The sequence below is a fragment of the Nerophis ophidion genome, linkage group LG16, assembly GCF_033978795.1.
Source record: "Nerophis ophidion isolate RoL-2023_Sa linkage group LG16, RoL_Noph_v1.0, whole genome shotgun sequence".
Taxonomy (NCBI): domain Eukaryota; kingdom Metazoa; phylum Chordata; class Actinopteri; order Syngnathiformes; family Syngnathidae; genus Nerophis; species Nerophis ophidion.
In genome coordinates, this window is record NC_084626.1 from 27,631,348 (window position 1) to 27,645,523 (window position 14,176).

General features: G+C 37.5%; 1 long non-coding RNA gene across 1 annotated transcript in view; it reads left to right on the plus strand.

The window, feature by feature from the left end:
* The window catches only part of LOC133535197 (uncharacterized), a 22,038-nt gene extending 8,279 nt beyond the window's left edge, over nucleotides 1-13,759 (plus strand). The window contains exon 3 of the long non-coding RNA XR_009802177.1: nucleotides 13,270-13,759. This is a non-coding gene — a long non-coding RNA (uncharacterized LOC133535197). The remainder of the gene's footprint in view (nucleotides 1-13,269) is intronic.
* Nucleotides 13,760-14,176: the final 417 nt, after the last annotated feature.

Consider the following 14,176-nt stretch of genomic DNA (forward strand, 5'->3'; position numbering starts at 1 on the left):
AATTCTGGACTACAAACCACACATTCAATCAATCATCCATCCATCCATCCATCCATTTTCTACCGCTTATTCCCTTTCGGGGTCACGGGGGGCGCTGGCGCCTATCTCAGCTACAATCGGGCGGAAGGCAGGGTACACCCTGGACAAGTCGCCACCTCATCGCAGGGCCAACACAGATAGACAGACAACATTCACACTCACATTCACACCAATCAATCAATGTTTATTTATAGAGCCCTAAATCAGTAGTGTCTCAAAGGGCTGCACAAACCACAGCGACATCCTCTGTAAAGCCCAAATAAAGGCAAGGAAAACTCACCCTGCGGCATTTAATTAATAGATTTTCCTTTGCTGACGGCCAGAATGCAACTATTTTTCATTAAACACACGCAGAGAAGAAATCTATTGAAGAAATCCAGCATGGACAAACAGAGAAGATAAGTCACTATTTTGTCTTCTCGAAGAAACTTTTAGTCTACAATTTGACTCCCTCAAAGGGCCTTGACACAATCAGGAACAGGCTGTTCTGAAGAAACTCTCCCGAGGACTCCTCAAAGATGGACGCTTTTGACCTCCCTTTTTGTCAACAACACCTGTGGTCGAACTTTGAGATCGGCCTCAGGTGTACAGTAATTATCTATTTATTTTCATTTTATTTTTTATTTTTTTCCAAGATGGCGCTGCTGTAGTGGCGGCTCAGTGCTCTTGTGTCATCCTTTTGTGTTTCCCTCTTGTTTTCATGTGTTACTATATGTATATATTTTTGGCCTTTTGGTCCGGGACCCTTTGGGACTGTGTGACAAGGGGTGGCACTTTCGTGACCTCTGTGGTGCTTTTTTGTGGACTTCTGGATCTGCCTCCCGGGAGCCTTTTGGCCATGGAGACCAGCTGCTGGGTCTCTGCTACACCAGAGTCTGTTTGGAGGGACTGGAGGAGATGCGGATGAAGGGACAGGGCTGCGGAGCTAGCACTGAGCGCTGGGACGGGGAGGCTTCGCGGTGTCTTAGCTGGGTGAGCAGGTGTCGGACACCTCAGTCACCTTGGACGTATCCTCGCTCATCCATGCGGACTGGACACTGGCCGAGAGTGGAGTCGGCTGTCTTGGTTGCTTTGTTGGGTCTGCTCCTGTCTCTGGCCATGCTCCCTCCACTCCAGCGGACAATGGCATGGAACACCGTAGAGGCCACCACAGTGGATATGTTTCTTTTACTTTTTATTCATAGCTGTATGTAGAAGTGTCTGGTTGTATCTGCTGCTTTAATGTCTTTAATGTCCTCTGTGTTCTTTGATGTTTCCCTCTCACACACATGTAAGAGGGATGTGTACTATGGCTATGAGTTGTTTTTTTCCCTTGGCCTCAGTCTGCACCCCCTCTCCAGGACCCAGGCTAAGACCGATTTTTTTATCTTATTTTATTCTTCTATTCCCCCCCTTGTTTACCTGTATCTCACCTTTTTTATAAGGGGCGCTGGAAGCCGGCAGACCCGTCAGCGATCCTGTTCTGTCTCCCTGTAAGGTTGGTCTGATCTTGAATGGGATTGTGCTGAAAATTTTTAATTTTCCTTAAGGAACTCTCCTGATGGAATAAATAAAGTACTATCTAATCTAATTTAAACGTATATTTGCATATCTTTCTGACACATCTCCGGCTACGATGCGGAAAAAGTAACAAAGATTGTTTACAAGCCAAACATTAAAGCGGTGCGTCACTGGGGACAATGAAGATTGACCACATCATATTATCAGTGACTGAGCAGGAAGAAGCTCGGAAAAAGTTTGTTAAAATTTACTCTGAAGCGCCGTGTCTTTTAGTAATCGACATTTTTCACAGGCTTATTCACGCAAAGGGATGGCTCTTGAAGCCGGTTAAATAATAAAATATATGGAATAAGTTAATCAAGCCTTTTTTATGCTTGAAATTGTTTTATTAAAGCTGAATATATGTAAAATTGACCCACATGGGCATTTTTTTTTTTTACTAATAATAGCTTATAGTCTAACAAGTAACAATGAGTAAAAGTGTTTTAATAATTATTATGGAAAACTTTGATAAAATTAGCGAAATTCCAAGCACTAAGCTGCTGTTTCTTTAAAATGAAGTGTGTCTTTGTGGCATTGTTGTGCGAGGTGAGTAGCCCGCTGGCCTGTTCTAAAAATAGCTCAAATAGCAGCACTTACCAGTGAGCTTCCTCTCTTTTTTAAATTGTATTTACTAGCAAGCTGGTCTCTCTTTGCTCAACATTTTTAATTCAAAGAGAGACAAAACTTAAATAGAATTTGAAAATCCAAGAAAATATTTTAAAGACTTGGTCTTCACCTGTTTAAATAAATTCATAATTTTTTTTTTACTTTGCTTCTTATAACTTTTAGAAAGACAATTTTAGAGGAAAAATACAACCTTAAATATGATTTTACAATTTTTAAACACATACCTTTTTACCTTTTAAATTCCTTCCTCTTCTTTTCTTGACAATTTAAATCAATGTTCAAATAGTTGTTTTTTTTAAAGAATAATAAATACATTTTAATTTAATTCTTCATTTTAGCTTCTGTTTTTTTCGACGAATTTTGTGAAATATTTCTTCAAACATATGATTAAAATTCAAAAACATATTCTGGAAAATCTGTAGAATCAAATTTAAATCTTATTTCAAAGTGGATTTTAACCTATTTAAAAGGGTTAGTGTGTCTGCCTCACAATACGAAGGTCCTGCAGTCCTGGGTTCAAATCCAGGCTCGGGATCTTTCTGTGTGGAGTTTGCATGTTCTCCCCGTGAATGCGTGGGTTCCCTCCGGGTACTCCGGCTTCCTCCCACTTCCAAAGACATGCACCTGGGGATAGGTTGATTGGCAACACTTAATTGGCCCTAGTGTGTGAATGTTGTCTATCTGTGTTGGCCCTGCGATGAGGTGGCAATTTGTCCAGGGTGTACCCCGCCTTCCGCCCGATTGTAGCTGAGATAGGCGCCAGCGCCCCCCGCGACCCCGAAAGGGAATAAGCGGTAGAAAATGGATGGATGGAAAACATGTCATCAATATTCTAAAATTAATCTTGATCAGGAAAAATTCAAAAAGATTTGAATTAGCTAAATTTTCTCTTCATTTTTTTCAGTTGAATTTTGAATTTGAAAGAGTCAAAATTGAAGAAACGGTTTCAAAATTTAATTTTAATTTTTCCCGTGTTTTCTCCTCTTTTAAACCGTTCAATCAGGGTTTTTTTTCATCATTTATTCTCTACAAAAAACTTTCCGTAAAAGGAAAAAAAATGTATGACGGAATGACAGAAACACCTTTTTTTTTTAAATATATATATATATATATATACATTTATTTATTAAAATAAATTGAGCAAATTGGCTACTTCTGGCTATTTATTTGTGTATCAAACTGGTAGCCCTTTGCATTAATCAGTACCCAAGAAATAGCTCTTGGTTTCAAAAAGGTTGGTGACCCCTGATCTAGGTTATGTTTGTCTTATTTATTTATATTTGTATTTTATTTGTATTTGTTAATGTTTTTCGTAAAGGTTTTCCTCAATTTGATGCGGTAAGTACAGTGGATGTCTGTATGTATGATAAAAAGAAAAGTCAAAATCCTAACAATAAAGATATTTTAAAAATACATACAATTATAGCAAATCCTGACATGATTTAACATCCTCACAAGTAAATATGTTAAAATAAAAATGTTTAATCCTGACAAAGATGACAAAGCTGTAAGAATGTCTTTGAATTTAAAAAGAGTTATAAAAAGAGAAAACTATAATTATGTCAAACTGAATTTTGATTAAATTGGACGTGTCATTGTGAAAATGCTTACAGGAAAATGAAAAAGTATGTTGGAGTTCGGGTGTTGGTGGAGGGAACAGTTATAAAGTCATCGAAAATAATTTGTGTTAAAAAGGGGGCAGATAAATATAAGAATATAGTATTCTTCCATCTGCTCTTTTCTGATCATGGAAATGTATAAGAAACAATGAAAGTGTCAATTGTACGTGGCTTGTATATATGCATTTTCATGAAAGGAATAAAAAATAAATGATATTAAAAAAAAAAACTAAAAAAAAACTGACAGATATTTTGAAAAAAAAATCCTGACTGTAAAGATGTATTGAAAATAAAAAATATGAATAATTTAGACCAGGGGTGTCCAAAGTGCAGCCATTTGCGGCCCGCGGGTCATTTTTTTAACTGCCCCACGGCACATTTTAAGAATACAATTGAAAAAAATTTAAAACATAAAAAGTGGTATAAAAGATCAAACAGGTGAAATTTAACAAGAAATTGTTGCAATGATTACTCTTATAACACAAAGCTGCCATGCAGGCTCTTTCTTTCTTAAAAAAATAATAATGAATCAAAATCAATGTCGTTTTGAATTATTGACATATTCAAGGCTTCGATTACATCACATTAAATATTCCACTTTGAGATATTTTGGGGGGGAAATGTTGTATATTTTGTGTTTTGCCATATAAAAAACGGAGCTGTTTTTTTTTTTTTAAAAGAAGGGCCAAAAACAAAACATAAACAACAATTGGGGGTTAAATCACCATAAATGATTCTCGGGCGTGACACCGCTGCTGCCCACTGCTCCCCTCACTTCTTGGGGGGTGATCAAGGGAATGGGTCAAATGCAGAGAAAAAATTTCCCCACACTTAGTGTGACAATTATTGGTACTTTACTTCACTAACTTTAATAAAACTTAAAATTGACGGATGTATCTGAAGTTGATCTCGAGATTATTGTGCTAAAAGTAAACATAAAAAAAAATGTATTATGTATTTTTTAACACTTTAAATAGTAGGACACTTTTGAATCTCCAATTATTTTAGTATGATTTGTTTTAAGTGTCATTGCTCAAAAAATAATGAATCAAAATCCAAAATTAAGGCTCCAATTATTATATAATCTCAAATATTCCACCTAAAAAAGTTATTGGGTGAAAATATTGCATATTTTGTGGTTTTTCCATTTTTCTTTCTAATGTTGATCTAGAGATTTAAAACGTGCATAATAATAATTATAATACTGAATAATGACGCATCTTTAAAATGTTTTTTTACCAAAACCCTTTGGGGTCCCCGGGATCATAACTGAGTGGAGGCCTGAATGTATATTTTTGATACATATATTGTATTGGTATTTAAAATAAAAATTATGAAAATGACCCCCGCTTGCTCTGATTTTTCTTTGTGCGGCCCTCAGTGGAAAAAGTTTGGACACCCCTGATTTAGACACTTCAAAAAAATATGTTCTGTTCCTAATGAATCCATGACATTGAAAACAAACCCTCAAGGGCATTTATTTGCATGCAATAAAAAAATGTATTATGTATTTTTTAACACTTTAAATAGTAGGACACTTTTGGATCCCCAATTATTTTAGTATGATTTGTTTTCAAGTGTCATTGCTCAAAAAATAATGAATCAAACCCCAAAATTAAGGCTCCAATTATATAATCTCAAATATTCCACCTAAAAAAGTTATTGGGTGAAAATATTGCATATTTTGTATTTTTTCCATTTTTCTTTCTAATGTTGATCTAGAGATTTAAAACGTGCATAATAATAATTATAATACTGAATAATGATGCATCTTTAAAATGTTTTTTTACCAAAACCCTTTGGGGTCCCCGGGATCATAACTGAGTGGAGGCCTAAATGTATATTTTTGATACATATATTGTGTTGGTATTTAAAATAAAAATTATGAAAATGACCCCCGCTTGCTCTGATTTTTCTTTGCGCGGCCCTCAGTGGAGAAAGTTTGGACACCCCTGATTTAGACACTTCAAAAAAAATATGTTCTGTTCCTAATGAATCCATGACATTGAAAACAGACCCTCAAGGGCATTTATTTGCATGCAATGAAAAACATGTATTACATATTTTTTAACACTTTAAATAGTAGGACACTTTTGGATCCCCAATAATTTTAGTATGATTTGTTTTTAAGTGTCATTGCTCAAAAAATAATGAATCAAAACCCAAAATTAAGGCACCAATTATTATATAATCTCAAATATTCCACCTAAAAAGGTTATTGGGTGAAAACATTGCATATTTTGTGTTTTTTCCATTTTTCTTTCTAATGTTGATCTAGAGATTTAAAACTTGCATAATAATAATAATTATAATACCGAATAATTAAACATTTTTTAAAAATGTTTTTACCAAAACCCCTTTGGGGTCCCCGGGATCATAACTGAGTGGAGGCTTAAATGTATATTTTTTATACATGTATTGGTTTCTAAAGTAAAAATTATGAAAATGACCCCCGCTTGCTCTGATTTTTCTTTGTGCGGCCCTCAGTGGAAAAAGTTTGGACGCCCCTGATTTAGACAATTCAAAAAAAATATGTTCTGTTCCTAATGAATCCATGACATTGAAAACAGACCCTCAAGGGCATTTATTTGCATGCAATGAAAAACATGTATTACATATTTTTTAACACTTTAAATAGTAGGACACTTTTGGATCCCCAATTATTTTAGTATGATTTGTTTTTAAGTGTCATTGCTCCAAAAAAATAATGAATCAAAATCCAAAATTAAGGCACCAATTATTATATAATCTCAAATGTTCCACCTAAAAAAGTTATTGGGTGAAAACATTGCATATTTTGTGTTTTTTTCCATTTTTCTTTCTAATGTTGATCTAGAGATTTAAAACTCGCATAATAATAATAATTATAATACCGAATAATTAAACATTTTTTAAAAATGTTTTTACCAAAACCCCTTTGGGGTCCCCGGGATCATAACTGAGTGGAGGCTTAAATGTATATTTTTTATACATGTATTGGTTTCTAATGTAAAAATTATGAAAATGACCCCCGCTTGCTCTGATTTTTCTTTGTGCGGCCCTCAGTGGAAAAAGTTTGGACACCCCTGATTTAGACACTTCAAAAAAATATGTTCTGTTCCTAATGAATCCATGACATTGAAAACAAACCCTCAAGGGCATTTATTTGCATGCAATAAAAAAATGTATTATGTATTTTTTAACACTTTAAATAGTAGGACACTTTTGGATCCCCAATTATTTTAGTATGATTTTTCAAGTGTCATTGCTCAAAAAATAATGAATCAAAACCCAAAATTAAGGCTCCAATTATATAATCTCAAATGTTCCACCTAAAAAAGTTATTGGGTGAAAATATTGCCTATTTTGTTTTTTTTCCATTTTTCTTTCTAATGTTGATCTAGAGATTTAAAACTTGCATAATAATAACAATTATAATACTGAATAATGACACATCTTTAAACATTTTTTTTACCAAAACCCTTTGGGGTCCCCGGGATCATAACTGAGTGGAGGCCTAAATGTATATTTTTGATACATATATTGTATTGGTTTTTAAAATAATAATTATGAAAATGGCCCCCGCTTGCTCTGATTTTTCTTTGCGCGGCCTTTTGTGGAAAAAGTTTGGACACCCCTGATTTAGACACTTCAAAAAAAATATGTTCTGTTCCTAATGAATCCATGACATTGAAAACAGACCCTCAAGGGCATTTATTTGCATGCAATGAAAAAAATGTATTACATATTTTTTAACACTTTAAATAGTAGGACACTTTTGGATCCCCAATTATTTTAGTATGATTTGTTTTTAAGTGTCATTGCTCAAAAAATAATAATGAATCAAAATCCAAAATTAAGGCTCCAATTATTATATAATCTCAAATATTCCACCTAAAAAAGTTATTGGGTGAAAACATTGCATATTTTGTGTTTTTTCCATTTTTCTTTCTAATGTTGATCTAGAGATTTAAAACTTGCATAATAATAATAATTATAATACCGAATAATTAAACATTTTTTAAAAATGTTTTTACCAAAACCCCTTTGGGGTCCCCGGGATCATAACTGAGTGGAGGCTTAAATGTATATTTTTTTATACATGTATTGGTTTCTAAAGTAAAAATTATGAAAATGACCCCCGCTTGCTCTGATTTTTCTTTGTGCGGCCCTCAGTGGAAAAAGTTTGGACACCCCTGATTTAGACACTTCAAAAAAAATATGTTCTGTTCCTAATGAATCCATGACATTGAAAACAAACCCTCAAGGGCATTTATTTGCATGCAATAAAAAAATGTATTATGTATTTTTTAACACTTTAAATAGTAGGACACTTTTGGATCCCCAATTATTTTAGTATGATTTGTTTTCAAGTGTCATTGCTCAAAAAATAATGAATCAAAACCCAAAATTAAGGCTCCAATTATATAATCTCAAATGTTCCACCTAAAAAAGTTATTGGGTGAAAATATTGCCTATTTTGGTTTTTTTCCATTTTTCTTTCTAATGTTGATCTAGAGATTTAAAACTTGCATAATAATAACAATTATAATACTGAATAATGACACATCTTTAAAAAATTTTTTTACCAAAACCCTTTGGGGTCCCCGGGATCATAACTGAGTGGAGGCCTAAATGTATTTTTTTGATACATATATTGTATTGGTTTTTAAAATAAAAATTATGAAAATGGCCCCCGCTTGCTCTGATTTTTCTTTGCGCGGCCCTTTGTGGAAAAAGTTTGGACACCCCTGATTTAGACACTTCAAAAAAAATATGTTCTGTTCCTAATGAATCCATGACATTGAAAACAAACCCTCAAGGGCATTTATTTGCATGCAATAAGTGATAAAACCCAATTATGAAAACATATTTAATGCTGTTATAAGCATGGATCATTTTCCTGTGTTTTCAGCATCCCTAATGTGTCCGCGTTATGACTGAAAGATGCTCATGACGGTTTGTAGATGCTCATTCTGCCAGAGTCATTAAAATGCATGCAAAGATGACTACAGCACTGTTTAATTAATAGCCCTGCCTTAATCATAATCAGAATAAACCAGGTCTCTGAGTGCATGTACCAGAAATAGTGACATTATTCGTAATATCAACCACCCTCCATTTGTCCATTTGCTAAAGTGGCGCCTGGAAAAAAAATGTCGACACCCAAATTAGAATAGAATAGAATAGATCTTTATTGTCATTGCACAAGTAAGAGCAGACATACGTTACAGGGAGACAAGACGGGACCGCCAACTGATCAGCCATTTTTACGGCGCTCCTTTTATAAAGGGTGAGAGGAGGGGGAGTAAAAAAATATCAGTGCAAGGCTAGACCCGCAGGAGGGGTCCAGACTGAGTCCAAGGAAGAAAAACCTCACATAGCATGGCACACATATTAGACATAGCAGGTATATCGCACCACGTGCAACAGAGGGAGGGGGTGGGTTTGAGGAGACTCGCTGCCGCTGTATATCGCTGCTCAGCCATCCACAGCCCCAGAGGAATTAAGCGGTGGTGAAGGCGTTGATTTCAAGGGTGGGGGTCATGTGTGTGCATATATGCCCAATTAATTTGGGAGAGAGGATGAATGTTTTTGTGTGACTGAGGCCGATCAAAGTTCGAATGGAGGTGTTGTTGACAAAAAGGAAGGTCAAAAGCGTCTATCTTTGAGGACTCCTCGGGAGATTTTCTTCAGAACAGCCTGTTCCTGTGTCAAGGCCATTCAAGGGAGTCCAAATCGTAGATTAAAAAGTTTTCCTTCGAGGAGACAAAAATAGTGACTTATCTCTCTGTTTCTCCTATGTCCCACTCTCCCTTGTGGAGGGGGTCCGGTCCGATCCGGATGGCCATGTACTGCTTGCCTGTGTATCGGTTGGGGACATCTCTGCGCTGCTGATCCGCCTCCGCTTGGGATGGTTTCCTGCTGGCTCCGCTGTGAACGGGACTCTCGCTGCTGTGTTGGATCCGCTTTGGACTGGACTCTCGCGACTGTGTTGGATCCAATATGGATTTAACTTTCACAGTATCATGTTAGACCCGCTCGACATCCATTGCTTTCCTCCTCTCCAAGGTTCTCATAGTCATCATTGTCACCGACGTCCCACTGGGTGTGAGTTTTCCTTGCCCTTATGTGGGCCTACCGAGGATGTCGTACTGGTTTGTGCAGCCCTTTGAGACACTAGTGATTTAGGGCTATATAAGTAAACATTGATTGATTGATTGATTGTCCATACTGGATTTTCTTCATTCCAATTAATTATTCCTTCTCTGCGAACCTTTCCAAGATGAGATCCATTTTGCGATTCAACTCAGAAATCGCCCCAGTCTGTGTTCCCACAGCCCGACCCAATCCTTCCCTAGCGTTGAACAGCCGTTGGGGCCCCTTGAGTGGCCGCCATCGTCTTCCAAATTTGTCGATACACCAGAGCAATGCCCAGCCCAATCAGCAAGTGTCCCCGCGATCACAGCTCCAAATAGGTAGACGTCTTCCACGTCCTCGATGGAAAGAGCTGAGAGGCACATGATCCTCCATGAGTTCCAGGAGTCCCTCACGTAACCCGCGGCGATGGTTCCATCAGGGCAGCCAGGCTCCCCCGAACCTCTTTTTCTTGTTAAAGACTGTGTCAATTGCGTCAAAAGTCCAGCTGATCATATTGAAATTTGGATTAGAGGACAGCGCAAAGAAAGAGGCTTTAAAGGGGAACATTATCACCAGACCTATGTAAGCGTCAATATATACCTTGATGTTGCAGAAAGAAGACCATATATTTTTTTTACCGATTTCCGAACTCTAAATGGGTTAAATTGGCGAATTAAACGCCTTTCTGTTTATGCCTCTCTGAGTGACGACGTCAGAACGTGACGTCACATCGGTACTCGTCATTTTTCCCTACAACATCACACGCATCGAGTCAAATCAGCTCTGTTATTTTCCGTTTTTTCGACTGTTTTCCTATACCTTGGAGACATCATGCCTCCTCGGTGTGTGGTGGGAGGGTGTAACGACACGATCAGGGACGGATTCAAGTTGATTTACGTAGAATGTGCATCGATTAGCACGGCATGCTAATCGATGCTAACATGTTATTTAGGCTAGCTGTGTACATATTGCAGCGCTATGCCTCATTTGTAGCTATATTTACATCTAGCCTTTCCCTCCATCCACATTTAATGCCAAACATCAACTTAGCAATCGACGGATTTAAGTTGCTCCAGTGTCAAGAGATGCGAAAGTCCCTCGTTTGGTTTTTACCGGCGATGCTACCACAGAGATGGCACAGAGATGACAAGAATGTCTGGATATCCTGCGACATTCAAAGCAGATGCATTCCCGACGATAAAGTCAAAGAAATCACAAAGGTGAGTTTTGTTGATGTTGACTTATGTGCTAATCAGACATATTTGGTCACGGCGTGACTTCCAGCTAATCGATGCAAATATGCTATTTAGGCTACCTGTATGTACATATGAAACTATATTTACATCCAGCGTTTCCTTCCACCCACATTTAATGTGAAACAAACACTTACCAATCGACGGATGTAAATTAATCCAGTGTCAATGCGAAAGTCTTGATCGGTTGGTCCGCACATTTTACCAGCGATGGTAACGCAGACATGGCCGAATAGCGTCAATAAACTATTCGCTCAATAGATTCAGTTTCTTCTTCAATTTCGTTTTCGCTATCTGCCTCCATACTCCAACCATCCGTTTCAATACATGCGTAATCTGTTGAATCGCTTAAACCGCTGAAATCCGAGCTAATGTCGCTATATCTTGCTGTGCTATTCTCCATTGTTTGTATTTGAATTGCTATGTGACGTCACAGGGATATGGACAGTGGCTTAAAGGGGAACATTATCACAATTTCAAAAGGGTTAAAAACAATAAAAATCAGTTCCCAGTGGCTTGTTGTATTTTTGGAAGTTTTTTTCAAAATTTTACCGGTCTCGGAATATCCCTAAATAAAGCTTTAAAGTGCTTTATTTTCGGCTCTCTGCGAAGACACTGGCCATTTCCCTGTGACGTCACACAGTGCTGCCAATGTAAACAAACAATGGGAATACCACAGCAAGATATAGCGACATTAGCTCGGATTCAAACTCGGATTTCAGCGACTTGAGCGATTCAACAAATTACGCATGTATTGAAACAGATGGTTGGAGTATGAAAATATTGAAGAAGAAACTGAAGCTATTGAGCGAATAGCTATTGACGCTATTCATAGCATGGCCGAACAGCTGCGTTAGCATCGCCGGTAAAATGTGCGGACCAAACGATCAGGACTTTCGCATCTTGTGACACTGTAGCAACTTAAATCCGTCGATTGGTAAGTGTTTTTTTCGCATTAAATGTGGGTGGAAGGAAACGTAAAATAGTTGAAAATGCATCTACAGGTTATCCATACATCTCTGTGCCATGTCTGCTTTAGCACCGCCGGTAAATAGCATGTTAGCATCGATTAGCATAGCATGTTAGCATCAGTCAAAATCAACAAAACTCACCTTTGTGATTTCGTTGACTATCGTTGCAAATGCATCTGCAGGTTATCCATACATCTCTGTGCCATGTCTGTCATCACCGGTCAAATGTGGAGACACTTTGGTATATTCAATGGGGGTCTGGCGGCAGACACTTTGGCATCTTCGGGCCAGTGGTGCAACTTGAATCCCTCCCTGTTAGTGTTGTTACACCCTCCGACAACACACCGACGAGGCATGATGTCTCCAAGGTTCCAAAAAATAGTCAAAAAAACGGAAATTAAGAGAGCTGAGACCCGGTGTTTGTAATGTGTTGAAAATGAAAATGGTGGGTGTGTTACCTCGGTGACGTCACATTCTGACGTCATCGCCTCCAGAGCGATAAACAGAAAGGCGTTTAATTCGCCAAAATTCACCCATTTAGAGTTCGGAAATCGGTTTAAAAAAATAGATGGTCTTTTTTCTGCAATAACAAGGTATATATTGACGCTTAGGTCTGGTGATAATGTTCCCCTTTAAGCAAATAGCGAAAATCAAGCACTTTAAAGCTTTTTTTTAGGGATATTCCGGGACGGGTCACATTTTGAAAAAAACTTCGAAAAATAAAATAAGCCACTGAGAACTGATTTTTATAGGTTTTAACCCTTTTGAAATTGTGATAATGTTCCCCTTTAAAAAAGGGGAAGAGAGCAAGAAGGGAAGGGGGGAACGGAGAGTGCGACCGCCCTCACCAGAGGCTGGAGTGAATATATTTTTTCTGTTTTTAGATGAAAATGTAGAATGTGGGGAAATGTCCATTTCTTATAATAGATGTTCTGGTTTTCTTGTTGCCCAGCGCTCTTATTTTGGTTTCCACTTCCTCTTTAACTCTTTTTTTTTTTTGCACTGATGTCTAGTCCGAGCGCTGGCTTCCTCAATTGTCCCTGATTGGCAATCAGGGCACAGTTGTTCCTAAATGTCGACGTTGTGGGTTCTCTCCAGGTGCTCCGGCTTCCTCCCGCTTCCAAAGACATGCACCTGGGAATAGGCTGAGTAGCAACACTAAATTGGTCCTAGTGTGTGAGTGTGAGTGTTGTCTGTCTTTCTGAGTTGGACCTGTGGTGAGGCGGCGACTTATCCAGCCTCCCCGCCACCCCAAAATGGTCAAGCGGTAGAAAATGGATGGATGTTTTTTGTCGCCAATTAGCATGCTTTAAAAGCCAGCTCTGTCCTCTGGGATCAATGTTTGTCTTTTGCTTGCAATTTTGCTCCGTGATTCATACACATGTTTACTTCCCAGCTGTATGCTTCTTTTTTTTTTGTTTTTGTCTTATATGTGTTCTCAGACACAACTGGTGGAATTAAATGTGCAAACCCCGTTTCCATATGAGTTGGGAAATTGTGTTAGATGTAAATATAAACGGAATACAATGATTTGCAAATCCTTTTCAACCCATATTCAGTTGAATATGCTACAAAGACAACATATTCGATGTTCAAACTGATAAACATTTTTTTTTTGCAAATAATCATTAACTTTAGAATTTGATGCCAGCAATATGTGACCAAGAAGTTTGGAAAGGTGGCAATAAATACTGATAAAATGAGAAATGCTCGTCAAACACTTATTTGGAACATCCCACAGGTGTGCAGGCTAATTGGGAACAGGTGGGTGCCATGATTGGGTATAAAAGCAACTTCCGTTAAATGCTAAGTAATTCACAAACAAGGATGGGGCGAGGGTCACCACTTTGTAAGCAAATTGTCGAACAGTTTTAAAACATTTCTCATCGAGCTATTGCAAGAAATTTAGGGATTTTACCATCCACGGTTCTTAAAATCATCTAAAAATTCAGAGAATCTGGAGAAATCACTGCACGTAAGCGATGATATTACGGACCTATGATCC